The 27,347-nt window shown below is 39.3% G+C and overlaps 1 long non-coding RNA gene across 14 annotated transcripts in view; it reads left to right on the forward strand.

Annotated features, from left to right (window-relative positions):
* Nucleotides 1-27,347, forward strand: part of LOC105603132 (uncharacterized) — a 147,738-nt gene that overhangs the window by 88,813 nt on the left and 31,578 nt on the right. For 8 of the 14 annotated variants that reach the window (XR_009597221.1, XR_009597226.1, XR_009597219.1 and 5 more), the window contains exons 1-2: nt 3,876-4,033; nt 21,018-21,108. This is a non-coding gene — a long non-coding RNA (uncharacterized LOC105603132). Of the gene's footprint in view, nt 1-3,875; nt 4,034-21,017; nt 21,109-27,347 lie in introns of those variants that run through there. The other 6 variants (XR_009597224.1, XR_009597231.1, XR_009597227.1 and 3 more) reach the window with 1 other exon arrangement.

Below are 27,347 nucleotides of genomic sequence, written 5' to 3' on the forward strand. Positions count from 1 at the left end.
TTCCCTCTTTGCATTAAAGAAAGAAAGCTGTAGTGCAATCCACAAAAGATAATGGACCTAACTACTGGGACGGAATGCCAGACCCAAGTTACCAGGCTACCTGAAGCCTGCCTATTGACTGTTTTGAAACAATGCAGAAAGAAAGAATACAGGATCCTTACACCTTTGCTCTTTATCTCCAACCTCTGACTGTGAGTCCTGACTATATGATCTCCTTGATTCCCCGTGGCAGGGGCACAGTTCCTGAGGCACAAGCCTACTGTGTTCTCTACTCTGCCAGCTTGGGGATTAAAGCCATTTTTCTATTTCCTCCAAAAAAAAAAAAATTATTTCCACAAAGGCGTAAGGATTGTGTATTCTTTTTCCTTTTTGCATTGTTTCAAAACAGTCAATACATTAGTTTTCTGAAAAGAAGAAAACTTAGTTATCAATTCAGACTGTAGATTAGGAACAGTTAAAGCAGAAAGGGACTCAAAAGGCAAAAGAGAAAAAGAAAACTTATTTCACTGCAACATAAGCAATATCTTTTAAGTTTGCTGTTGTGGGAAATGGCCACAAGGAGGCAGGATTTCTTCATGCCCTACTCCTGTTACTGCAGTAACCAGAGTCTCAGGGTTACTCCTACCTAGGTCACGGTTGTAAGTTAGAGTGGCATGTGCCAGAAGAAACCATCAAAAGTTGTGTCTCATTAATCCTTGGTTTGGCTTTTTTTTTTTTCCAGTTACTGTTTACCTTTTTTTGGGGAGGATAGTTGACTTACGTTTATGTGATTAAAACAAGATATGATATTACTACACTACCTATGGGGCTTCCGAGGTGGCTCAGATGTTAAGGAGTCTGCCTGCAATGCAGGAGATGCATTTTTCATCCCTGGGTGGGGAAGATACCCTTGGGGAAGGAAATGGCAACCCACTCCAGTATTCTTGCCTGGAGAAATACATGGACAGAGGAGCCTGGTGTGGTACAGCCCGTGGAGTCACAAAGAGTTGGACACAACTTAGCGACTAAACAACAACAACAACAATCCTGGCCTGGATTCTTACAAAAAACTGTGAATTGGTCTCTTCAGCCTTTGCATGTTCCAGTCCCCTACACTTAAACACCCTTGGATGCCTCTTCCCACGTGTCATTTTCTGCTCAAATATCTATAATGGTGGGATTCTATTGTCTGCTCTTCAGCATCCCTTAAGGCCCAAATCTGCTCCCCTAAGAGTCTGTTATGCTTCAAAAAACTGGCTCACTCATTTGTTAAGTACACATATTGCTTTCTCTTCTTTGGAGCTTTGTTTATGCCTGAAAATGTTCTCTGTTCTGCATTACTACTGTTAAAAACCTTACCTATCCATTTCAAGCATTATCCCTGTTCATAATTCTAATTTCCTCCTACCATCTCCCCACTCACAGCAGATGGCTCTTACTTGAGTTCTCTTAACACAGTGCACTCCTTTGACCATTTCCTTCTTGTTTGCCTTTAATTGTATGCTGCCTTCAACCATTTTTCCACTTTCAACTGGATTTTAACCCTACTTTTGAAAGGGGATTACATGGTCCTCAGTTCTGGACCATCCAAAACTTCCAACACAATGCTTTGCAGGTCGTGGACATTCAGCAACCCGCACATTGGAGAGACAGTAACACCAAGTAGGAATGTGTAAACTGTAGAGTCAGGTGGACAGGGATTCCAGTCTCAGGGAAATTTCTCAGTAGCTCTGAAATTTGGGCAAGGTAGTTAACGTCTTTGAGACTCAGATTCATTTTCTGTGGGCATAGCATTGTATCTGATACACAGGAAAATACATGTAGAGTTTAACATTCATTAAGTATCTAATATATGGCAGTGGCAAGTGTTTGTTTCACTGAATTTTTCTTCTGGAATACCTTTACTTCCTTCTAACTAAAGACACTTTAAGTCTCTTTTTTAGTCTTACTTATGCTTACAATAATTTGCCAGCAAGGCAAAATTGGCACAAAGAAAGCCATTTTGTAGATAGATCTGATATTTTATTTATAATAAGGTCTATGTTTATTTTGAAAATACTGTGAAGTGAAAGTCGCTCAGTAATGTCCGACTCTCCAGGCCAGAATACTGGAGTGGGTAGCAGTTCCCTTCTCCAGGGGATCTTCCCAACCCAGGGATCTAACCCAGATCTCTTGCATTGCAGGAGGATTCTTTACTAGCTGAGCCACCAGGGAAGCCCTGAAAATATTGTAGTACTTGTCAATTAAATAGAATCATGTATATTTATGGAGCACCTGTTATGCATCACTGTTGTAGGTATTGGGGATACTGCAGTGTGTGAAGTGATTCCATAGACATCTAAGAAGCATGGTGAAAAGCTTGTATAAAAATGGGGCTAAACCTGCTTTTTAGAATCCCAAACTCCATTTCTGGGTCATAAAACTCAACTTTTATGGCAGTTTTGGGGGAGTCCAAGAATGGATACCTGGATTTTTATTAATCTTTTTTCTTTTGTAAATTGAAGTGTAGTTGATATACATTTGTTACTGAGCCTTACCACAGAAAAACCAACTACTGACACCTGGCTGTGGTAAAGGAAAGTACAGCATTTATTGGAAGGCACCATACCAGGAGTCTGGACAGCTACTGCTTAAAAAGCCTGCAGTTGCCAATGGAAAGGTGAGGGACGTAAGCCAAAGGGTACATGACCAGCCCATGCACAATTCTCCAACTGGTTAATGGTGAGGTAACAGGGCGTGTCACAGGAGTTTACCTTAGAGTTAGGCATTGTCCTTAAGCATCATGGACTCAATGGACATGAGTCTGAGCAAACTCTGGGAGATAGTGAAGGACAGGGAAGCCTGGTGTGCTGCAGTTCAAGGGGTCACAGAGAGTCAAACTTGACGAAACCACTGAACAATATTAGGCTCCAGTAGACCTGGAGGCTATGTACTCTGGTCATGGAGTAGTGAACTAGTTAGCATCTTCCACCTGGGGGTTTTAGCATCTGTAAAACAACTCAGGAAATAAATGTACATCAGCTGTTACCATCTAGGCACTTATCAGAGGAGCTAAAGCAGAGGATATGGGTGAGGGAGTCTGTCCCTGGGAAGGCAGCATTATTTGGTTTTGCTTGGTTACACATTATATGTTACAGGGGTGCAATATCGAGATTCAAAATGTTTAAAGGTATACTCCATTTATAGTTATAAAATATTGGCTATATTCCCCGCGTTCTTGTAGCTTATTTTACATAATAGTTGGTACCTCTTAATCTCCTACCCTATAATGCGCCCCCCTCTTCCCACTGGTAACCACTAATTTACTCTCTAGATCTGTGAGTCTGTTTCTCTTTTGTTATATTCAGTAGCTCCTCATATTTTTTAGATTCCATGTACAAGTGATATCATGCAGTATTTGTCTTTGTCGAACTGACTAATTTCACTAGCATATGCAGGGTGTTTTGTTACCCAGGCTTTTAAAAGCTAGGACTCGAAGAAGCAGTGTCGTGGAGGCAAGCTGAATATGTATTTATTTTTTCCTCTGGTTAAAACTAAGGGTAAATCTTTAAGTCTTTGTGTGTGGCAGCTAGATCTGTGCTTTTTCTATTTCTATTCAACTAACCTAAAGTAGTTGTCAGGGAGTGAAAGTTGTTCCTTGTTGGCACGTTTACAGGAGCTCCCCAAACACTGACACCCTTCCTTCGCAGCCACTGAGGTGAGTCCTGTCGATGGCACAAGGGTGCTTAGTCCTCTGTGCCATCCACTTCCTGGGAGCCCAGGTCGAGTACGGGGGCGCCTAGTGCGGGAGGAGCCAGGGGCGTGGAGGGCGAGGTTGGGGCGGAGCGCGGGGCGTAGAGGGCGTGACCGGAGCGTGGTGGGGGTGTGGTGGGCGTGGCCAGGGCAGAGCCCGGGACATAGAGGACCTGGCCCCGGCGGGGCGAGCCGCAGTTTGAATGCTCCCACGAGCCTGCAGCATCTGGCTCCGGAGAAGGTCGACGTGAAGATTTCGAGGAGCCCGAGCGGTCGGCTGGCTCAGCATAAGCCCAGCGTCGCCGTCGCAGCTCGAGTCCAGGTAAATGCGAGGGGAGGTCCCCCATCCAGGTGCTTGCGAGGGGGTTGCACTCGCCCGGCCGCCGCCTCTGCGCGCCTTCTACACCCTCCCGCTCCAGGGTCCTTAGCTTTCGGAGCTGCAGGCTGTAGTACGCCTGCCTCAGCCCCATCTGGACCTTGGCCTCGGCCCCCTCCCAGGACTCCTGCGTGCTCCGCGGCGCCTAAAAGCGGCCAAAGCGCCCCTGAGGCAGCCCCCTGCTGCAGATCTCCCAGCTAAGCCAGGAGGCGAGAGCAGAGGAGGGAGAGAGAGAGCCATAGTGACATCACCTGGGCGCCCACCTTCTGCGCTGGGAGAGGCATTCCGGGCCGCACCCCTCCCGGCCACCAGCTAACTCGCAGAGGAAGGGGAATGAATGCATGCTGTTTGAGTATTTTCAGTTGTCTGCAAAGCTGGTAGATGCTGTTGTTACCCGCCAAGTCGAAGGATATGCACTTACAACAAGGCATTAATTAAATCTATTCTCAGGCTATGAGCGTATTTTTTGTTGTTAAAGTTTTAATTTTTAATTTTGACCATGCAGCGCAGCTTGTGGGATCTTCTGTTCCCCAACCAGGGATTGAACCCTGGCCTCTGGAAGTGAAAGCACTCAGTCCTAGCCACGGGACTACCAGGGAATTCCATCCCCTCCCCCTGCCTTTTTTTTTTTTTTTTAAGATTTAGATCATTTGCAGTGAACTTTGAGTGATGGTTTTAGTTATTGAATTAGGGTGGAATTAGTGGTGATGGGGAAAGAGTTCGCAGGGTAAAAAAATAGGAATACTAATAATAATAGAAAAAGAGGAGGAGGAGAAGGAATAACTTTTCTTTGCTGTTCATTACTTGCCAGGCACAGGTTTAAGCTCTTCTATTGATTCTTTTACTTGGATGGTAAGGATGGGAGTTTACTCAACTCCAAGAGGGGCTGAAACACACGTTGCGAGAATTGAGACATCTGGGCGGATGGATGGAGATGAGTCATAGTGAAACAAGGGGATAAAGGGTGAACCAGGGAAAAGAAGGAAATCAGGACAGTGGAAATTTGAGAAAAGTTCTCGGGGTTGGGAATGGGGGTGTAGCGTTCAGAGTACATGGAGTAGCTGATTTGAACTTTGAGATTTCTGTTGTCAGGTAGGGGTAATTGGAGGATGAGAAAAGAAAGAAAAGATTTGAAGAGGGGTTGTACTTAGTGATAGTAAAGCTGGAGAACCGCGGGAGAAAACTGCTAATCGATGCGGAGGAGAGGAAGATGGATCAGGCAATGCAGATAGGTTTGAGGGGATGTCACTCAGTTCAGTCGCTCAGTGGTGTCTGACTCTTTGCGACCCCGTGGATCGCAGCATGCCAGGCCTCCCTGTCCATCACCAACTCCTGGAGTTCACTCGAACTCATGTCCATCGAGTCGGTGATGCTGTCCAGCCATCTCATCCTCTGTCGTCCCCTTCTCCTCCTGCCCCCAATCCCTCCCAGCATGACTCTAATGGAAAACAAATTCAGAGCATGGGCTCTGTAGGGGGCAAACTAGCCAGGCATCATGAAAGTCTATCTACTGACCTGGCCTGGAGCTCTAGCAGGACCACGGTAAGTGTTCCTAAGCCAGGTTAGAGTTGAGCTGTGGTTGGCTGGTGGGTGGGAGAGTTGGTTGACAATCAAACAGGGAGGAGAGGTATAGGTGGGTTTGATTTATCTGCTTTTAACCCCTTGCTAGTTGTAAATGAGAAACCAGCTTTTTATGTGTGTGAAATGAGTATTAATTAGCAGCAGGTAGCTCTGACTCTTATTTTCTTAAACTGAGAGCATCAAAATTACTTTTGCAATGACCTGCATTATCCCCAGGAAGCTCCATAACTCATGTCCCCAAGCCTTGCTCCTTGTGCTGGGAGATTTAGTGGGGCTGACTGGCAAGGCCCTCAGGAAAGCCTATGGAGTTCAGTGCTGACACTGCATTTGGTGCCACTGTTTAAGCCATTTCACTGTTTATAAAGGTCCATTCATTTACTGTAATGTGTACTTTCCAAAGCTTTTATGAGGTGGTCTCTTGAGCTTTCCTATTCTCCCAGGGGTTGATGCAAAGTAGTTTGGAATAGATCCAAAAGTCAGTAAGTGGAAGAAACTCCATAGCTGTCATTTTTTTACAATCTTTTATTTTAAATTGGAGGATGATTACTTTATAATGCTGCAACGGTTTCTGCCATACATCAACATGAATCCTCCATAGGTACACATATGCCCCCTCCCTCTTAAAAACCTCCCTCCCCATCCCACCCCTCTAGGTGTCACAGTTTGGGTTCCGTGTGTCATACAGCGAATTCCCAGTGGCTATCTATTTTACGTATATACAACACTACTCTCTCATTCTTCCCACCCTCTCCTTCCCCAGCTGTGTCCACAAGTCTGTTGTCTGTGTCTGCGACTGCACTGCTGCCCTGCAAATAGGTTCATCAGTACCATCTCTCTAGATTCCTATATGTGTGTTAATATGCAATATTTGTCTTTCTCTTTCTGATTTGCTTCACTTTGTATGATAGGCTTTAGGTTCGTCCACCTCATTAGAACTGACTCAAATGCATTCATTTTTATAGCTGAGTAATATTCTGTTGTATATTTGTATTACCACTTCTTTATCCATTCATCTGTTGGTGGACATGTCCTAGCTGTTGGACATGCTATAGGACATGCTTCCATGTCCTAGCTATTTTAAATAGTGCTGCAATGAACATGGAGGTACATATCTTTTTCAGTTATGGTCTCCTCAGAATGTATGTCCAGTAATGGGATAGCTGGGTCATATGGTAGTTTTATTCCTAGCTTTTTAAGGAATCTCCATACTATTCTCCATAGTGGTTGTATCAGTCTGCATTCCCACCAAGAGGGCAAGAGTGTTCCCCCTTTTCCACACCCTCTCTAGCATTTATTGTTTGTGGACTTTTTGATGATGACCATTCTGACCAATGTGAGATGATACCTCATTGAGTTTGGATTTGGGTTTCTCTAATACTGAGCAGTGTTGAGCATCTTTTCATGTGTTGATTAGCCATCTGTATATATTCTTTGGAGAAATGTCTATTTAGGTCTTCTGTCCACATTTTGATTGGGTTGTTTGTTTTTCTGGTTTTCTGGTTTGTTTTTCTGAGTTTCCTGTGCTACTTGTATAGTTTGGAGGTCAGTTCTTTGTCAGTTGTTTCATTTGTTGTTATTTTCTCCAATTCTGAAGGTTGTCTTTTCACCTTGCTTATAGTTTCCTTCGTTGTGCAAAAGCTTTAAGTTTAATTAGGTCCCATTTGTTTATTTTTGTTCTTATTTCCATTACTCTAGAAGGTGGGTCATAGAGGATCTTGCTATGGTTTATGTCAAACAGTATTGTGTCTATGTTACCCTCTAAGAGTCTTATAGTTTCTGGTCTTACATTTAGGTCTTTAATCCATTTGGCATTTATTTTTGTTTACTTAGTTTATTTTTGTTTGGTGTTTATGGTGTTAGGAAGTATTCTAATTTCATTCTTTCACATGTAGCTGCCCAGTTTTCCCAGCACCACTCACTGAAGAGACTGTCTTTTCTCTATTGTATATTTTTGTCTTCTTTGTCAAAGATAAGGTGCCTGTAGGTGGGTGGATTTATCTCCAGGCTTTCTATTTTGTTTCATTGGTCTATATTTCTATTTTTGTGCCAGTACTATAACTATCTTGATGACTGGAGCTTTGTAGTGAAGTCTGAAGTTAGAAAGGTTGATTTCTCTAGCTCCATTCTTCTTTGTCAGGATTGCTTTGGCTATTCAGGGTCTTTTGTTTCCATACAGATTGTGATATTATTTACTGTAGTTCTGTGAAAAAATACCATGGGTACTTTGATAGGGGTTGCATTGAATCTACAGATTGCTTTGGGTAGGATAATCATTTTCACAATATTTATTCTTCAACCCAACAACATGGTATATCTCTCCATTTGTTTGTTTTGTCTTTGATTTCTTTCATCGATGTCTCAGAGTTTTCTGCATACAGGTCTTTAGGTAAGTTTACTCCTAAGTATTTTTTAAATTAAATAATTAATTTTAAAATGAAACAAAGATGAATATTTGTAATGCTAAAAGGAACAATTCACAAATAAGGTAGACATAAACCATCAGACAGCTAACAACAAAGAAATAAGAATACACAAAGCAAAAATCAGAAGAAATATAAGCAAAAAGAAAAAAATTGCAATCATAGACATATTATCATTTTTCTGAGAATATCAAGTGGAGAAAAAAGTAAGAATAGAAGCATCTTGAATGATGTCATTAATAATTTAAATATAATTTCTATTTATATTAATCTTATATCCTACACAAATAAATTTCAAATTTTATATTTCATATGTTGTTATTAGGTGTCCATAGAGCATTTAGAAAAACTAGCAAAAAGATAAGCATGACTACATTTGAAAATGTGAAATTCTTTTTTTTGTAATTCATTTATGCCAGTACACATATGTTGGTTTTGAAATTTCCATTATATGTAATTGCAAAATATTGACTACAGTTCCTTGTGCTATACAGTTAACCTTTGTTGTTTATTACATATCTATTTTTAAAATTAGAAATCTAGCATTCTATTCATAGTCGAACAAGTGGAATCAAAATGTCATAAATTTTTTAGTTAGGCAAAAGCTCATAAATTTTCTAAATATATATATTATGCATATTATTTATATGTATATGAGAGCTTTTCTACTATGCTTGATAAAGAACACCAAAAAGAAGAGATGGAAAAATTGGAAAAACGTAAGGTGAATGAAATGGGAGCACTGAATATGAAATAGAAAAAGTAAACCAAAATAGATAAAAGTAAAAGGTCCCAATATAATCCAGTGGCTTTTAAGCATAGCTGCTCGTTAGAAACATATCTGGAGCTCTGCTGGAAAAAAAGCAGTATATGGGCATTTGTATTTTTCAGAAAATCCCAAGATAATTCTGATATGCATATGGATTTTAAAAAGTGATTACAGGTTTTTCTATTAAATGGTAGTTTTGGTGATACAGAATTCTGTTATTTTTCTGTTCACCACTCATGATACAGTGGTATTAAGTGAGTGATCACGATGGTGTGATCACTCACCTAGAGCCAGACATCTTGGAATGTAAAGTCAAGTGGGCTTTAGGAAGCATCACTACAAACAAAGCTAGTGGAGGTGATGGAATTCCAGTGGAGCTGTTTCAAATCCTGAAAGATGATGCTGTGAAAGTGCTGCACTCAATATGCCAGCAAATGTGGAAAACTCAGCAGTGGCCACAAGACTGGAAAAGGTCTTATTTAGCACGATAATCTCTAAGACCCTACATGTTGGTGCAAATGGCATTATTTCATTTTTTAATGATGGAGTAGTATTCCATTGTATACTTGTACCACATCTTCTTTATCCATTCATTTGTTGATGGACATTTACGTTGTTTCCATGTCTCGGCTACTGTGAATAGGGCTGCTATGACCATAGGGGTTCATGTATTTTTCTGGATTATAGTTTTATCCTGGGTGCATTCCCAGGAGTGGGGTTGCTGGATCATATAGTAATTCTACTTTAGTTTTCTGAGCAAACTCCATACTGTTTTTCATGGCAGCTGCATCAGCTTACATTCCCACCAGCAGTGTTGGAGTGGAATCCAGGCCTCTTGAGTCCCAGTTCAATGCCTTTCTGTCATGTCATGTTTTTTCCCTACTATCTCAATCCAAAAATAGTTTGTTTTTTAATTCTCCAATTTGTTGTGGCAGTGTGGAAACAGCGTACATCTTGTACAAAAACCAGATGCCAAAGGAGTAGTTGTCTAAGAAGGACAGTTTGTATAGTGTGATATGCTATGTGTATAGACAGCAGACCTGCTTCCCTCCTCTTGAGTTTTTCTTTAAAGGATGAAAAAATGTATTTTGAAGACTTACAAGCTAGGTGCTGTTTCCACTATAAGGCTAAAAGACCAAGGTAAAAAGATGTTTTCTAACAAATTATTTTTCAGTAAAGTTCAAGCTGGTTTTAGAAAAGGCAGAGGAAGCAGAGATCAAATTGCCAACATCCGCTGGATCATGGAAAAAGCAAGAGAGTTCCAGAAAAACATCTATTTCTGCTTTATTGACTATGCCAAAGCCTTTGACTGTGTGGATCACAGTAAACTGTGGAAAATTCTGAAAGAGATGGGAATACCAGGCCACCTAACCTGCCTCTTGAGAAATCTGTATGCAGATCAGTAAGCAACAGTTAGAACTGGACATGGACCAACAGACTGGTTCCAAATAGGAAAAGGACTACGTCAAGGCTGTATATTGTCATCCTGCTTATTTAACTTATATGCAGAATACATCATGAGAAACACTGGGCTGGAAGAAGCACAAGCTGGAATCAAGATTGCTGGGAGAAATATCAATAACCTCAGATATGCAGATGACACGACCCTTATGGCAGAAAGTGAAGAGGAGCTAAAAAGCCTCTTGATGAAAATGAAAGAGGAGAGTGAAAAAGTTGGCTTAAAGCTCAACATTCAGAAAATGAAGATCAGGGCATCTGGTCGCATCACTTCATGGCAAATAGATGGGGAAAAAGTAGAAACAGTGTCAGACTTTATTTTTTTGGGCTCCAAAATCACTGCAGATGGTGAGTGCAGCCATGAAATCAAAAGACGCTTACTCCTTGGAAGAAAAGTTATGACCAACCTAGATAGCATATTCAAAAGCAGAGACATTACTTTGCCGACTAAGGTCTGTCTAGTCAAGGCTATGGTTTTTCCTGTGGTTATGTATGGATGTGAGAGTTGGACTGTGAAGAATGCTGAGCGCTGAAGAATTGATGCTTTTGAACTGTGGTATTGGAAAAGACTCTTGAGAGTCCCTTGGACTGCAAGGAGATCCAACCAGTCCATTCTGAAGGAGATCAGCCCTGGGATTTCTTTGGAAGGAATGATGCTAAAGCTGAAGCTCCAGTACTTTGGCCACCTCATGCGAAGAGTTGACTCATTGGAAAAGACTCTGATGCTGGGAGGGATTGGGGGCAGGAGGAGAAGGGGATGACAGAGGATGAGCTGGCTGGATGGCATCACTGACTCGATGGACATGAGTCTGAGTGAACTCCAGGAGTTAGTGATTGCCAGGGAGGCCTGGCGTGCTGCGATTCATGGGGTCGCAGAGTGGGACACAACTGAGCGACTGAACTGAAAACATAATTGCATTGCCCTCTATCCTTCTGGCATTCTCTTGGTACATTATGCTTTGACTGATGCCATAGTTTATTTGCCCTTGACAGTAAGCAGTGCTTTTCTTTGGAGATATTTGCTGTTGTCCATGCCATTTCCTTCTCTAGGAGATCTTCCTGACCCATGGATCGAGTCCAAATCCCTTGCATTGCAGGGAGATTCTTTATCATCTGAGCCACCTGTGCCTTTCTGCATAGGACATACATGATAGAAAGTTACAGAAAGTTGTAGATAATATGCCTTAAGTTTATTCAAAAGGAAAAGATTAGACAGATCTTTTTCTGTTCCTTGTATATGAGCTTCATTAGAACTTCTCATGTTCATTACCACCAGCACCCTGCTGTCCTTGAAACGATGAAGAAAGGTCAGATTTTTGTTGTCGTTGCTGGAATATAGAAATGGTTTTGTCATGAGCACTGGGTTGCTGGTAGTTTAGATGATGCCTTGTCATGGTGGTGTTGTAAAGGAGCTCTCTGAAGTGGGTATAACTGGTGGGAGTGTCCCAAAGGGTATATAATTCTTAGATTTGAGAACTATAGAATAACAATTTCCAAAGGCAGAACATTTATTCATTGAACACATTTCTTTTGTGTGTGTGTGTGTGTCTCTATGTATTTATTTTTAATTGACATAGCATTCTACATTAGTTTCAAGCATATAACATGGTGATTCAACATTTACATGCATTATGAGATGATCATAACAATAAGTCTAATTACCATCTGTCACCATTTAAGATATTACAATATTATTGACTATATGGACTACTCTGTGTATTAGACATACACATGACTTATGGCCTACTCTGTATATTACACATACACGTGACTTATTTATTTTATAGCTGGAAGTTTGTGCTTCTTAATCTCCTTTGCTTATTTCACCTATCCCCCCCAACCTCCTCTCTGACAACCAGCAGTTTCTTCTCTGTATCTGTGAGTGTGTTTTCGTTTTGTTTTGTTTGTTTCTTTGTTTTGTTGTTCAGATTTGACATGTAAGTAAAATCACATGGCATTTCTCTTTCTATGTCTGTCTTATTTCACTTGCCATAACACCCTTTAGGTCCATTCACATCGTCACAAATGATAAAATTTCATTTTTCATGATTAATATTCCATTGTGTATATATATGTATATATATAATATTATATATATATATAGCACATTTTCTTTATCCATTCCTCTATCAGTGGACACTGAGATTGCTTCCATATCTTGACTAATGCTGCTGCAATGACAGTTAGGGTATGTATATCTTTTTGAATTAGCGGTTTTGTTTTCTTTGGGTAAATATTCAGAAATGAAATTGCTGGATCATATAACAGTTCTACTTTTAACTTTTTAGGAATTTCCATATCATTTTCCACAATGTCTGTACCAATTTACGTTCCCACCAACAGTGTACAAGAGTGCTTTTTTCTACACACCCTTACCAACACAGTATTTTTTATCTTTTGAATAATAGCCATTCTGACACAGGTATGAGGTGATATCTCATTGTAGTTTGATTTGTATTTCCCCGATGATTAATGATGTTGAGCCTTTTTGTATGTGCTCATTGGCCATCTATATGTCTTCTTTGGGAAAATATCTATTTAGGTCCTCTGTGCATTTTTTAATCAGATTTTTCATTTTTGTAATATAAAGTTGTATGAGTCCTTTATAAGTCTTGGATGTTAACTCTTTATTGGATATATGATTTGTAGATATCTTCTCCCACTCTGTAGATTGCCTTTTATTTTTGGTTTTCTTTGCTGTGCAAAAGCTTTTTATCAATACTTTTATGTAATCTCACTTGTTTATTTTTGCTTTTGTTGTCTTTGCATGAGGAGATATACAAAACAGAACTGACAGTGTACACTTTCTTCTAGGAATTTTATGGTTTCAGGTCTTACATTCAAGTCTTTAATCCATTTTAAGTTTACTTTTGTATATGGTGTAAGAGAATGGTCCAGTATTTTGTATGTAGCTGTTCAACTTTCCCAACACCATTTATTGAATAGATTGTTTTTCCCTATTGTATATTCTTGCACCTTCACTATATATTAATTGACTATATGTGCACAGGTTTATTTCTGGGCTCTCTTCTGTTCCATTAATCTATGTGTTTGTTTTTTGTCCCAATACCATACTGTTTTGATTACTATAGCTTTGTAGTATAATTTGAAGTTAGGGTGCATGATGCCTCAGTTTTGTTCTTTTTTCTCACAGTTTATTTGGTCATTCAGGATTTTTTGTCCACATCTGTGAAAAATGCTATTGGTATTTGATAGGGTTTGCATTGAATCTGTATATTGCTTTGGATAGTATGGACATTTTAGCAATATTAATTATTCCAATCCATGAGCACAGTATATATTTCCATTTATTTGTGTTCCGTTCAATTTTTTTCATATGCAGCCAGAAAGAAAAACACCAATACAGTATACTAACGCATATATATGGAATTTAAAAAGATGGTAACAATAACTCTGTATGCGAGATAGCAAAAGAGACACAGATATATAGAACAGTCTTTTGGACTCTGTGAGAGAGGGAGAGGGTGGGATGATTTGGGAGAATGGCATTGAAACGTATAATATCATATATGAAATGAATCGCCAGTCTGGGTTTGATGCAGGACACAGGATGGTTGGGGCTGGTGCACTGGGATGACCCAGAGGGATAGTACGGGGAGGGAGGTGGGAGGGGGGTTCAGGATGGGGAACACGTGTACACCTGTGGCAGATTCATGTTGATGTATGGCAAAACGAATACAATATTGTAAAGTAATTAGCCTCCAATTAAAATAAATAAATTTATATTTAAAAAAAAAGCTTGGGAAGAAGAAAGACTAGCAAGGTGTAAGAAAGGGAGTGGAGCAAGGAAGGAAAAATATCAAAGACCCTATGAATTCCACTTAAAATATACACTAATGGAAATTAATGGCTTAGGTTGGTAAGCTTAGGAAAGTAAATCCAGAGGAAGGAAATAATTTAAGAAAAATATTTTTTTCACTTTTCTATAAGTGAAAAGTTTTGTTTTATTATGTTTCTAAGCTGTTCTCACAAAGTTTTTCTATTGATAGAATTTTGGAGGAAGTAATAAAATACTGGCTTAGAGGTATGAAACGTAATGTTCATGGTCACACATTGGGACAGGACTGTATTGGGCCTTTAGATCTCCTAATGCCTAAACTGGGGTTCTTTCTACTATATCACACCAATTCTAAAAATGCTTTCCAGTGCAATGCATCACTATTTTTAAAGGGCAGCTTGGTTTACATATAATCGAATTGTCTACAGTGTGGCTCCTGGTCATCGGCAATCACAGTTCTGTCCTCTGACCAGCCCATCTTGTGGATGAGATTGGGAGAAATAACTGGGCAAGTGCAACTCTGTTCCTTCCTCCTTCTGGTATCTGCCTGCAGAAAACTGAGTTTCCATGGGAGAGGCCTGTGGCAGGCAGGCATTTCTCCTAAAGGCCTTGATGAAGTATCAAGAAGCCTAGTCTGCATATGCTCAGTTGCTCAGTCATGTCTGACTGTTTATGACCTGATCGACTGTAGCCCACCAGACTCCTCTGTCCATGGGATTGTACAGGCAAGAATATAGGAGTGAGTTGCCATTTCCTCCTCCAGGGGATCTTCCCCACTCAAGGATTGAACTGGTGTCTCCTGCAGCTCCTGAATTGGCAGGTGGATTCTTAACCCGAGCCACTGGGAGTAACCTATTTAAGCTTCATTCTTCAAACAGCTTTAGCAATAACAAAGCTGATAGTTTTATCTCATCTGTTGAGTCCTACAAGCTCAAATACTAGTAGAAGACATCAGTAAATCTGTCTGTGATTGGGCTTTCCTTTGTGAGAAGTTTGTAAATTATTCATTTAATCTCTTTAAATGTTTACCTCTAGTCAAATTTTCTATTTCTTCTTGAATCATTGTTGGTAGGTAGTGTCTTTCTAGGAATTTATCTGTTATGCCCAGTGTCCAAGTCCCCAAAACTGAGAGAATAAGACATCCACAGCAATGCAAAAGCACAAAGGGGTTTATTGCTAGCTCGAGCCAGGGCTCCTGTCACATCCAACACAGTGGAGTAGAACAAGAGCCCCGAGCCCAGATTTACAGCAGTATTTATAAGTTTAGAACAAAGACAGGGAGTTGGCAAGGGTTGATTGGCTGCAGGGGTTTCCTGGTATTTACTGATTGGCCAGTTATTATCCCTCTGATTGGCCAGAGTTATCATCCCCGGAAGCCCCGGAAGCATGACTCAGGGACTATTTTTGGCCTAGTGCACCTCTCTGAGCCTGTCATGGCTCTGGTGAGGTTGTAACGTTATCCATTTCATCTATGTTGTCTAATTTCTTGGTATAGTATTTCTTTATAATTCATTTTTATTTCTGTAAGATTGGTAGCAACATTCTCTCTTTCATACCACCTTTAGTAATTTGAATCTCTCTTATTATCTTGGTTAGTCTAGTTAGGTTTGCCCATTTTGTTGATCGTTTTAAAGAGTCAGTGTTTAGTCTTGCTGATTTTCTCTACTTTGTACTCTCTTTTTCATGCAAGTCAGCTCTGATTTTTATTATTACCTTCCTTCTGCTTTCTTTGGATTTAGTTTCCTTTTCTTTTTCTAAGTCCTTAAGGTAGAAGATTAGGTTATTGATCTGAGATCCTTCTTTTTTTAAAATATAGATGTTGGAGCTATACATTTCTTTCTATCCATGCCTTTAGCTATATCCCAATTTCATTTACAATTGCAACAAAGAGAATAAAGTTTCTAAGAATAAATTTAACCAAGGAGGTAAAACACCAGTACTTGAACACATTTCTTAATTGAGCATTGACTTCTAGATGTGAGGATCTAATGGTAAACAAAGTAAGCATGTATCTGCTCTCAGTGAAGCTGACAGTCCAGTTATGGCTTAACTCTTCACTGTCACATGCTAACTCTTCGCATGCTATTCCATATTGGCTTCCTTGTTGTTTTTTATTTTTTTTCCTTTTGTATTCAGTAGTGACAGTGGTGATTCCCTTTTCTGTCATTCCCCTGCCCCCTTTTCCTTCAGTCCTTTCAACTTTACAGTAGGTGAATGTTGATATAGATCCTTACTCGGCGAGGTCCTTCTTCTTACTTTAGTTCTGTCTTTGCCTCTGTTGTATGCATAAACTTTGGAACTTTGTTAGTTTAAATGTTAAAATTGGAAAAGTGAACATTCATATTTTCCAAGATTAAACTGCCATTTCAGAATTCTTATGGGTTACATGAGAGAGCCTGCTTCTACCTTATCAATCCCCATAAAGGGAGTTTCTCCTCTGATGACAGGTAGTCTTAAATACCCGAGCGTATTCTAAGCCTGTGCTGAATAGTAACAGAGCCCAGTACTATGTGCAAAGATGTGTTTTGCTTGTGGTCAGGGTGTAGGTATATCATCTGGGAGTCAAAGTTGCATGAACTCTTTCTGCTTTAGATGCCACCATGGAAATTATGCTTCACTGCTTTACAATGTACTTTGCACTCCCGAAAGAGATAATGTGTCTGTTAGGGAGTCCAGTTTGCCCTTGGGAGGAAGGTGTGTCTAGTAAATGGATAATTGGCTTTTGACCACAACAGCCTCACTCCTGGAAACTCACAAAGACTTGTTGTGAGGTGGCTGCGTGTCAAATAGGATGTTACGTGTTTCAGATGTGGGGCAAATGCTTTAAGTCGTAATTGTGTTATGAAAAAGAAAAGAAACCTGAGTATTTAAGTCTGCGCTCTCCCCCGCCAGAATTCCACTAGTAACCTTCTTTAACCTGTATTTTCACTTGCTTCTATTCTATAAAAAGACAAACTGAGCATAGGATGTTACTGTCAGAGGCTTACACACGTGTGTTTCTAAGGCAGTGTGTTCTTAGTGGGAAAGAATGTCTCTCCTCAAAATAACTTTTTGTTTTATATTTTTCTACATGCATAATTTTCTCGTTTGAATTGATATGTGTAATGGAAGCCTAACAAAATTAGAATTAAGTAACATTACTTATAGAAGTATTGTTCACATGCCTTAATAAACATAATTTGGATTTGGCATAATCCCAAATGTGAGCCATCAATATTATAAACACACACTCATCACGAACTAGTAATATGTCTTCCTAGAAGGGCCATGGGATCTAAAAAATACCAGGCAGAATTTTTGTTTAAAATCCACATCCCAGTTAGAAAATTTTTATCTTGACGGTTTCTTCTGAAACTCAGTGAGGAAAACTCTGGTATCGGTGGTAGAGGCAGGAAAAAGCCTTCAACCCAAAGAAAAGTACTGGATTAGTAATTACTAAATGGAGCAGTTACAATGTTTTTCATCCTTTCTACCCATGATTATATCTATTTAGGACCTTTGCCTGGTCTCTGCTGCCGTGCATTTATCATTTTCAGTTTCATCCAGGAGAAGCATACATTTAGCTCTGTTATGTACTTTTCTCTCTGGCATCTACTTTTGTAGGCTGATACACAGCAGAAGAAAGACCCAGTTTAGGGTGACTCTGACCTGGATTATAAACGCTGAGAGACAGAGGCCCTGCTGCAAAGTATGGCAGTCTGTCTGGAGCCCCCTCTAGGTACTTCAGAATGCTTTGTGTTACTGTTTTCTCAGATTTGACTTGCGTGTGATGTACCATGGGCTTCCCATTCTTTACTAGCTGATAGCCCAGCTAGTAAAGAATCTGCCTGCAATGCAGAAGACACCGGTTTGCTTCCTGGGTTGGGAAGATCCGCTGGAGAAGGGATGGGCTACCCTCTCCAGTATTCTTGGGCTTCCCTTGTGGCTCAGCTGGTAAAGAATCCACCTGCAATGTGGGAGACCTGGGTTCGATCCCTAAATTGGAAAGATGCCCTGGAGAAGGGAAAGGCTACCCACTCCAGTATTCTGGCCTCGAGAATTCCATGGCCTGTACAGTCCATGGGGTCACAAAGAGTGATTGTACCCTATCCAGTGTTTATACTATTCTTTTACATCTCTCTTTGTTTTCGTATTTTAAGAAATACTTTGGCTTATGGTTCAGATGTATTTACTTTTGAAATTGAGAGGCCAGAAGGAGATAGGAGGACAGATTGTAGAGTTGCTGGCAATTTGCTTATTGGCTGATGCCCCGGTCAGCCTTCTCTATTGTGTTACTATTAGAGTATCTTATATCTGTTAAATAAACTGATGTTATTGTTCAGTCACCCAGTCTGGTCTGACTCTTTGTGACCCCATGGACTGCAGCACGCCAGACTTCCCTGTCTTTCACCGTCTCCCCGAGTTTGCCCAGGTTCACGTCCATTGCATTGGTGATGCCATCCAGCCATCTCATTTCCTGATTCTCTCTTCTCCTTCTGCCCTCAATCTTTCCCAGCATCAGGGACTTTTCCAATGAATTGGCTATTCACATCAGATGATGTAAATAAATGAGTTACCCCATGGTAAATTCAAGAAATCTTTAAGAAAAGAAAAATGTTTTTCATTTCCATTGCTGAATCCCAGTCTCTCTCTGCCAGTGTAAATACTGTGAATCTGGTTATGAATTGCATAACCACCACAGGCACAGAGTGATGAAAAATCGAATGCTCAGTAGGAAATTTGAAGGAAGACTTAAAATGCTGACAGATTAGCAGCTGATTAACATGTTTAAATTTCATTGACTCTGCTGTATATCTTGGCTTCATTGGCATCTTTACTGCAGCACCCTTCTTCCAACTCATTATCCATTTCCTCATTTTATCCTGAGTTTGGATATTGAGCTACTTGTTTTATTTATCTTGAAGGTAACTTGTTCATTTTGTTTCTTATGTCACTTAACCATATATCACTTATTTTATTTTTCTTTATCCATTTGCTTTCCATACATTTCAGAGTAATCCTAGGATGTCTGTAAAACTATATGATATCCAATATAGTAAAACAAAAGCTTTAAAAGTAATATATACAAATAAAAATGGTATCACATTTCCTTTTATAAATGATTCATCTTTTAATTCCATCATTGGCTTTTATATTAAAATAAATTTTCAGTTATTTCCATAATTACTTAAATTAACAATAAAAATTATCCCATCTGTAATAAAATGGTGCTCATATCAGTATAAATAAGAAAAAGCTATATATAATAATCATGTAAATTATTACTGAATATCATTCAATACATACACAACAAAACTAAAACACCATGGAAAAGCATTTTAAACCTCAGTTTGTAGTAAGTAAAGTCATATGTATAACAATGGTATCATAAACACCAATGGGACGTTGATTGTTTTGTTAGCTTCTTTGTGGTATGGAAGAGGTAAGCTGTGGGATATTTGAATGATGGAGCTTCTTTGAGGAGCTGACTTTTTATCACTTAGTTGACAAGTGATACATATCAGACACTGTTCAATTATATTTTTGCCTCAAAATAGCCTTTGAAGTTCTGTTGCAATGTGAACACTGGTTAAACACAACAGTAGAATATCTTCTCCCCTAACTTTCATAAAGCCAGCAATTAAACCTTAAGAGTAAAACAGATGAAACATCCCTAAACCATGACCAAATTCTGAACTACCCCTGCATCTCTGCCAAAGGGCCTGGCCAGGGTGGACCCCATTTTCAACTTTTATCCATCTCTCTCACCTACCTTCTGACTTATTGCCGAGGGTAATCAGTGGATTAATTGTAGAACCACATGAAAATTCCTGGTATCTTAACAGATCCGCCATTGTGTTATAGGATTTAGACAGAATAGTTAAACCCTTTACCTTATGAAATAAAGGAAATTGCACATGATTGAAACCAAATGGGAATCTGCACTGTGTACTGAGGTTTCTTTCTGCCCATATGTCTTCTTTGGCACGTGTGATATTGAAAACCCGTTTTCCTCTGGCCTGGAGCCACCTTAGCTGTTTGGTGCAGCTTCTATGTGAAGGACATTTGTCTTGTATTTGAAGGATAGAGTAAAAACATGTTTGCATTTTCTTTAGTGTTTTCCTTTTCTCACGCTTGCTGTCAGATTTCCAGCCTGTGCTGACCTTGATCTGTGAGTTTGTTTCTCCTGTCTGCAGAATGGCTGCTCATCTAGGTGCACATGGCGGTGCTTTCTAGAACTGCCAGCTGTGAAGGAACACAATTCCCAAGCACAGTAAACAGCACAAGGGGATGAAACTAAATGTAGAATAAAGCAGCCTGGCATTTTGCTTTGTTTTGAAAGAGATTTTTAAATGACTGGGTTCAATATTTACCCTTTTCTCTGTCACTTAGTCTCTCATAGCACATGGAGTTTATCCACGGACGATAGACTTCCCTCCAAATACAGACATAAAAAGATTAGCTGACTCTCCATGACTGTTTAAAATTGCTCATAATCACTTATTTCATAATCTTTTAAAGTTTTATAGACACCTCATCTTATGTTTTTTACTAGGTCACATCTATATTAACAAAATAAAGTGGAGAATTAGAATTATCTGGATAGTTGATGCTAGAGAGGGATTTGCCTTGAATTATCTGGGTAACTGCTTTGATTGGCCACTTTACTTTGTTAAGGTGGACATGACCTTTGAATCTCTTAAGTTAATTCTGTCTAAGCCCATTTCAAATTTTAATTTCCAAAATATGAAAAATGCACTTGATTGTTTTCCTTTTCTTTCCTCTTATTTTATCTCAGTCTCTCCTGGCTACACAAGCACTTTAACTTGAGCATGGCTGTTTTGATTTGTCTCACACTGCTCTTTCCCCTAGTGTCATCACTGAATTTTTTAACACAGGATTCCTGTTATTTTCATTATTTAGTCCAAATCCCTGCATCTGTATCCTTGAAATCAGCGATCACTGCCAGTGAAGCTGGAAGCCAGGACTCAGGAGACTTGGGACCATTAACACGGTAAGAACTGTCCCTTCACAAAGGCCATGGTGGGGTAGTCAATAATACAGAATGCTCGAAAGGCCTGAAAAGCACACCATTCTGTTGTACATTGTTAACTGTGCATGCCTCTTCACCTGTCAGTCATTTATGGTTATATTTATGGTGGCCTGCTGTTTTTGGTGGCATAGCATCGACTTTGAACCCTGGAAGCGATAAATTTATATATCATTCTCCCCTGAATGGGCTAATTAAACCCCATGTGTCTTGTTTGACAAACACAAACATACCTTTTAGCTTAGGTCTTAAAGAGAGCAGGGAAAGACCGAAGATGAATGGACTATATATTCAGCTGCTCATTATTTTACTTTGGTTTTGGTTTCCATGTGAATCTTTATTAAGAGAACACTAAGATGTTCTAACCCTAAATTTAATTTTTCAAAAGTCTTGATTATTTGCTCTATGTGAAGTGAAGTGAAAGTTGCTCAGTTGTGTTTGACTCTTTGCAACCCCATAGACTAAACAGTCCATGGAATTCTCCAGGCCAGAATACTGGAGTGGGTAATCTTCCCAACCCAGGGATAGAACCCAGGTCTCCCACATTGCAGGCGGATTCTTTACCAACTGAGCCACAAGGGAAGCCCAAGAATACTGGAGTGGGCAGCCTATCCCTTCTCCAGCGGATCTTCCCAATCCAGGAATTGAACCAGGTCTTCTGCATTGCAGGCAGATTCTTTACCAACTGAGGTATCAGGGAAGCCTATTTGCTTAACAGAGTTGGCTAATTTGAAAACTCAGTCCCCAAAGTGTTTTTATTGTCGTTACTAATTGTTACCATCATCAGGATTGACTGGTCTGTTTTTGTCAATTGCTGGATTTTTTTATTATCGTAGGTATATTCCAGGATTATGTAACTCATTTCTCAAAGCAGGAATAGACATTCTCTAATTTGACCACTGAGGGGACATCCAAAGTGTAAAAATGTGATGAGAGAAAGGAGAAAGCTCATAAATAGGTGTGGAGTCATGGAAGCTTCCTTAATCCAGGTGCCTTCAGCAGGATCCCACGTGCTGTGCCCGTGGGCAGGAGGTAGAGGTGAGTGGGCAGTGGAGCCTCTGGCAGTAGATTAGCAAGCATTCCCTTGATAAAGTCAAATGGTCTCCTCACTGCTCAGGCTGGTTGAGCTCAGGTGAGAACAGGGACCTAGTTTTTCCAGATCTTTCAATTTTTCATGAGAAGCTAAAAATTCAAGTATGCAGTAGTCCCCTAAATGTTAGGAGTAGTAGTGGGTTAGATTTGGCTCATGAGCTGGCAATTTTTGGCTTCTCTCTTTGACTTTGAATTTTCAAAATATCTTAAAATATTTTCATAAAGTTTCAATGAAAGAAGCATCATCACAGCCCCACCATTCTAACAAATCAGTCTTTGGCTTGTCCATGTACCTTCCAACCTTTAGCTGCCCATGTGCATTTCTTGCTACCGTATATGTTCTTGAAGAAGAGGTATACAATTCTGCATTTTTCTCTTTTCTCTTAACACATTATTGTAAGCATGATCTTTTGTCTGTTGTTTTCAGAAAAGTCTATGTGATTTGGGGAGAGAAAAATATAGAAACGGGAGTAGTATTAGCCTGTACTTCAGGGGTGTTCGCTTTCTGAAACCAGCTTGTAAGACTGAGATGGTCTCATCAGTATCTGCCTGTTGGTGTATTTCAGACTTGAGTTTTTGGTTTTGACAGGGCCTTTTGAAACCTGTGGACACTGCTTTCAATTTGATAAAAGTGAATGTAGAGGCTCTTGTGGGCACCAGGCTGGTTTGTATTAGCAAGTTGCCTTTGTGATTTGGGGTAGCACATGTTTTGTTTCATTTTTTATTTTTTTCTTTAACAGTTCAGAAGGTCTTTTAGGGGGAAAAAAGGCATAATAACACCATGAGTGATGCTTAGTGTCAAAGGTGCCATTGGTACATTAAGTGCTATTACCAACCAGTCCATCCTAATGGAGATCAGTCCTGGGTATTCATTGGAAGGACTGGTGCTGAAGCTGAAACTCCAATACTTTGGCCACCTCATGTGAAGAGTTAACTCACTGAAAAAGACCCTGATGCTGGGAGGGATTGGGGGCAGGAGGAGAAGGAACGACAGAGGATGAGATAGCTGGATGGCATCACCGACTCGATGGACATGAGTCTGAGTGAACTCCGGGAGTTGGTGATGGACAGGTAGGCCTGGCGTGCTGCGATTCATGGGGCCACAAAGAGTCGGACATGACTGAGCGTCTGAACTGACTGACTGACTTCATAGTTCGTGAGCCCTTTGGAGACTTCTAGAGAAAGCTGACTGGTGCTACTAGCACTCTAGGGACAACAGCAGTTTTTCCTTCTGAGAGAACTTCATTTCTTTCCCCTTACATGATATTTTTACTTAACCACCTTGGAAGAGGTGCTGTCTACTCCCATCCTACTCAGACTCCACAAACTCACTTCAATTCTTTGTAGAAGTGTTTTGGCAAGAGTAGGCAACACGAAATCAGTGAGTATATATACCTTGCTAAGTGCAGGTTTCATAAGAATGGGAGGCAACTGACACTGAGGAAATGATGATTTTTTAGAAAAAACTGAGCACAATGTTGGCTCAAGGAGAAGGCATTAGGAATAGCTTAGTAAATCTTGTTCTTGTTTTGAACTTAGGAACATTCCATGCAAATTTATGTTTTTATTTCCATAAGGTATATATGAGAGTTCAATTTCAGAAGAATGTTATATTTCAGTTTTTAAAATTCCACTTGAAATGCCTTTTTCTATAGAAGAAACATCTTTGAAAACAGTTACTATTAACTCTAACATTTCGTAAAACATGAGACTGAGAGAAGAGCTTGGTAATTCCTAAGAATATAACTCTGTCATCATAAATTTGCATATTTGTGTAGAATTTGGGCTTTTGGAAAAATGGAATATCTTTCAGACGATAACTCAGAGCCAAATCAACACATCTGGTTCTACCTAAAGGGTACACATAAATTCTGTCATTCATTTGCCAAAGTTTCAAACCAAAATTGCAGTTTTCTTTTCAGAGCCAAAATTGCCAAACATTTCTCATATAACCCCTGTAAGTGGTGCATTTGGAAATTGTAAGACTTAATATGCCCTTTTATTTAAAAAAAGATTAACTAGTGCTTTAAAAATATCAAGTATAACAAATTTCTTTTATTGATTTTTTGAGAGCAGTTAAGTAAATTTTCTAAATTGAGTGAATAGATAGTAGATATATTTAATAATTTTTCAATTATACTAGTATGATTTAATTTCTAAACTTAAGAGTGTCATAATTTGTGTTCCAGTTTCTGCTTCTGTTGTTACAGCCTACTTCTCATTTATAATTTACACTTGTGGTACTTCTCTCTTTCTTGTAATTAGTTTTGGTAGAACCAGTTAATCATTTCTCATTGAAACATACTGAACAAAGAACAGTTCTTGGGTTTCAAAAAAGTCTATTAACAAAAATATTTGAAAAACTGGTCTTACATATAAATATCAGTGAAAACATTCTAAACATACTATTTGCTACTGGAATCCAAAGGAATATTAAGAAGATAGAATATTATGCTTAATTGGAACAGACTCAAAAATTCAAGGATATTTTTGTACAGGAAGATATGTTACCTTAATTCAGTACGTAAAAAAGTCAAAGAGGGAAAAGTAAACATTTGCAGTATATACTGAAATGATACTTTCAAAATATAAACATCTAGTCTCATATTTTTAAACTTAGTAAACTAAGAATAGAAATGTTTTTCTCAAAATGATAAAGAACATTAATTTCAAACGAAGAGCTTACATCTTTTATACATAAGAGTGAAGCATTGGCACTTTATAGATCTTACAGAAAAATTGCTTACGTTGTTGAATACATATCTCTCTTCCTCAGGAAATGGCAGATTCCTTAGGAGCAGGGAGTGACATTCGTAGTTCTGTCCATATAGTAGGTATTTGTTAAATGTTTGTGGAATGAATCAAGTATCACCCTACTTTTTACAGATGAGGGCACTGAGGCACAGAGAGTAAGTAATTTTCTCAGGTTCACACAGGCTGTAGCTACAGTGCTAGGATTGAACCAGGGCAAGCTGATACAACTTTCCCCAGTCTGTACTTTAGCCCTGCATCATCTCTAACAAAGATTGCCATATGATACATGACCTACTCCATATGGCTATTGCTTTAAACAAATTAGTATCTGTAAAGCACCAGGAAAGGAGTCTGGTATATATTGAGAATATGTGAGTTTTAGCTGTTACTGTTTGATTTATCCCTATCCTTAATCCCTAACATTCAGATACTCGACCAGAAATGAATCTCTTTAAGTGATAACCATTCAGCCCACATTTAATTTTCTTATGCACAAGGATGCCACACTAGGGCTCTTCTTCTGTTTGACAAGATTCCTTAGGCTTCCCAGTGACAAAGCTAAAGCAGAGACTGCACTGGCCTGTAGAAACTAGGAGAGTATTGACATCAGAAAGTTCACTGTACACCAAGGCATAGGCTACACATTGTCCCAAACCTGATTCAAGAGGAAAACTTTCAAAGGTAAAATATGTATTGATGTGATAACATATTGTGGAGTCTCTTATTACAATAACATCCATCCCATAATATCCTTAACATAATAGTTAGAGGGAAGATGACTGATGTTTGTCTTTTGTGACAAGAGGACTGGGTGGAAGGAGTTTATTTCTATCTTCCTTTTGGACCATCTATGGCCTTACCACCATCCCTCAGTTCTACTTTCCGATCAGTCAGGAACACTCAAGCTCCCCTGCATTTTATTTGTAATAGTCTCTTACTATAGGAACAATATCAGTTCATTTTATACAATTAGACATGTTTGGGAATGCATGTAAGAATTAAAGATTTTAAAATTTAAAAATAAAAACTAAAAAAAAAAAAGAAAATATAGACAAGCAAAAATTAAAAAAATCGTATTCCTACAATCAGAGAATATGTACTGGCACTCTTAATATCTTAGTGTATATTCTTTCACATAATATATATGTCATCATGTAAATGACAAATGATATCATACTGTACAAACTGTTGAACTTGCTTTTCTATTCAGGTATCTCTCTTTCTCATTTCAGTACATTTTCATCTTATCTAGTGTCTGTATCATCTACACATTTCCCCTGTTGCTCCAAACATAATCCTATTATATTTAAAATTGATGCCTGTCCTCCCAGCTGTCAACATCTATCAACCAAAACCCTTCCATCCATAGATTTTCTCTGGAGAGGTGAGGCCCCTCCCAAGGGAACCTTACAGAAGTACGTAGTGAGTGGATTGAGGGTCTTTCAGGCTTCCAACTTCACGTACACTCTAGATCAGAGTTGGAATAGATCTCTGCTATTCTCTGCTCTTCGGTTTGAACATTAGGCCTCCATATAGTCAATATTAAGTCTCATGTAGACACAATACTTTAGGTAAAATTCAGATATTTGATAAACTCTGTCTTTCCCTGATCTCCTAACTGTCTAGTGAACTATGAACTCAAGAATAAGGCAATTAAAATAATGTATCCATGATCAACTTGTAGTGGCTGCACCTACTCACCACTTTTGCCTCGTGATGTGAGGAGAGGAAAATGTGCTCAGGGGCCACGTGGGCTTAATGCCCAACAGAAAGTCCTTAGGACTTTCAACTTCATCCACAGTTGGGACTCCATTGGATTCTCTGGAACTACATGAACCTCAGATTATTTTTATCTCTTTTTGGTGAAAACATTGCTATCTTTTAAGGTGCTCTGATAATCAGAGGCTAAAGGGAAGACCTTAAGGAGGTTATAATAAAGGTGAAATGGTACAGTAATGCAAAACCTTGGGGGAAATTTAATGAGACTATTAAGATTATATATATATGGAATTGCTTAAATGATCTTTATGTAAAGAGCAGTTGACAGATGCTCCCAGCTAATTGGACTTCAGGGAGACTGAAATCAGTGGATTCAAGGCTGATTAGAAGCCAATCTCTTTGAAAATTAAAATAAAGTGTGTATTGTATTACTGGGTTTTCTCTTTATATAGCACATGGACTGATGAGTTAAAAACTGCTGCTGTCCATTCAGTCTGTCTCAGGCAGAGAGTGCTGTAGATACCCATAGGGTTACAGTAACAGTTGGAGCATGTGCTTTTAGCAAGGGGTCGCTGAACTTCTTCTAAAGAGACTGCTTGCTTGACCACAGGTCCTCTGTGGTCAAGATTTGGGGACCT

This window comes from Ovis aries, chromosome 18, assembly GCF_016772045.2.
Source record: "Ovis aries strain OAR_USU_Benz2616 breed Rambouillet chromosome 18, ARS-UI_Ramb_v3.0, whole genome shotgun sequence".
Classification (NCBI taxonomy): Eukaryota; Metazoa; Chordata; class Mammalia; order Artiodactyla; family Bovidae; genus Ovis; species Ovis aries.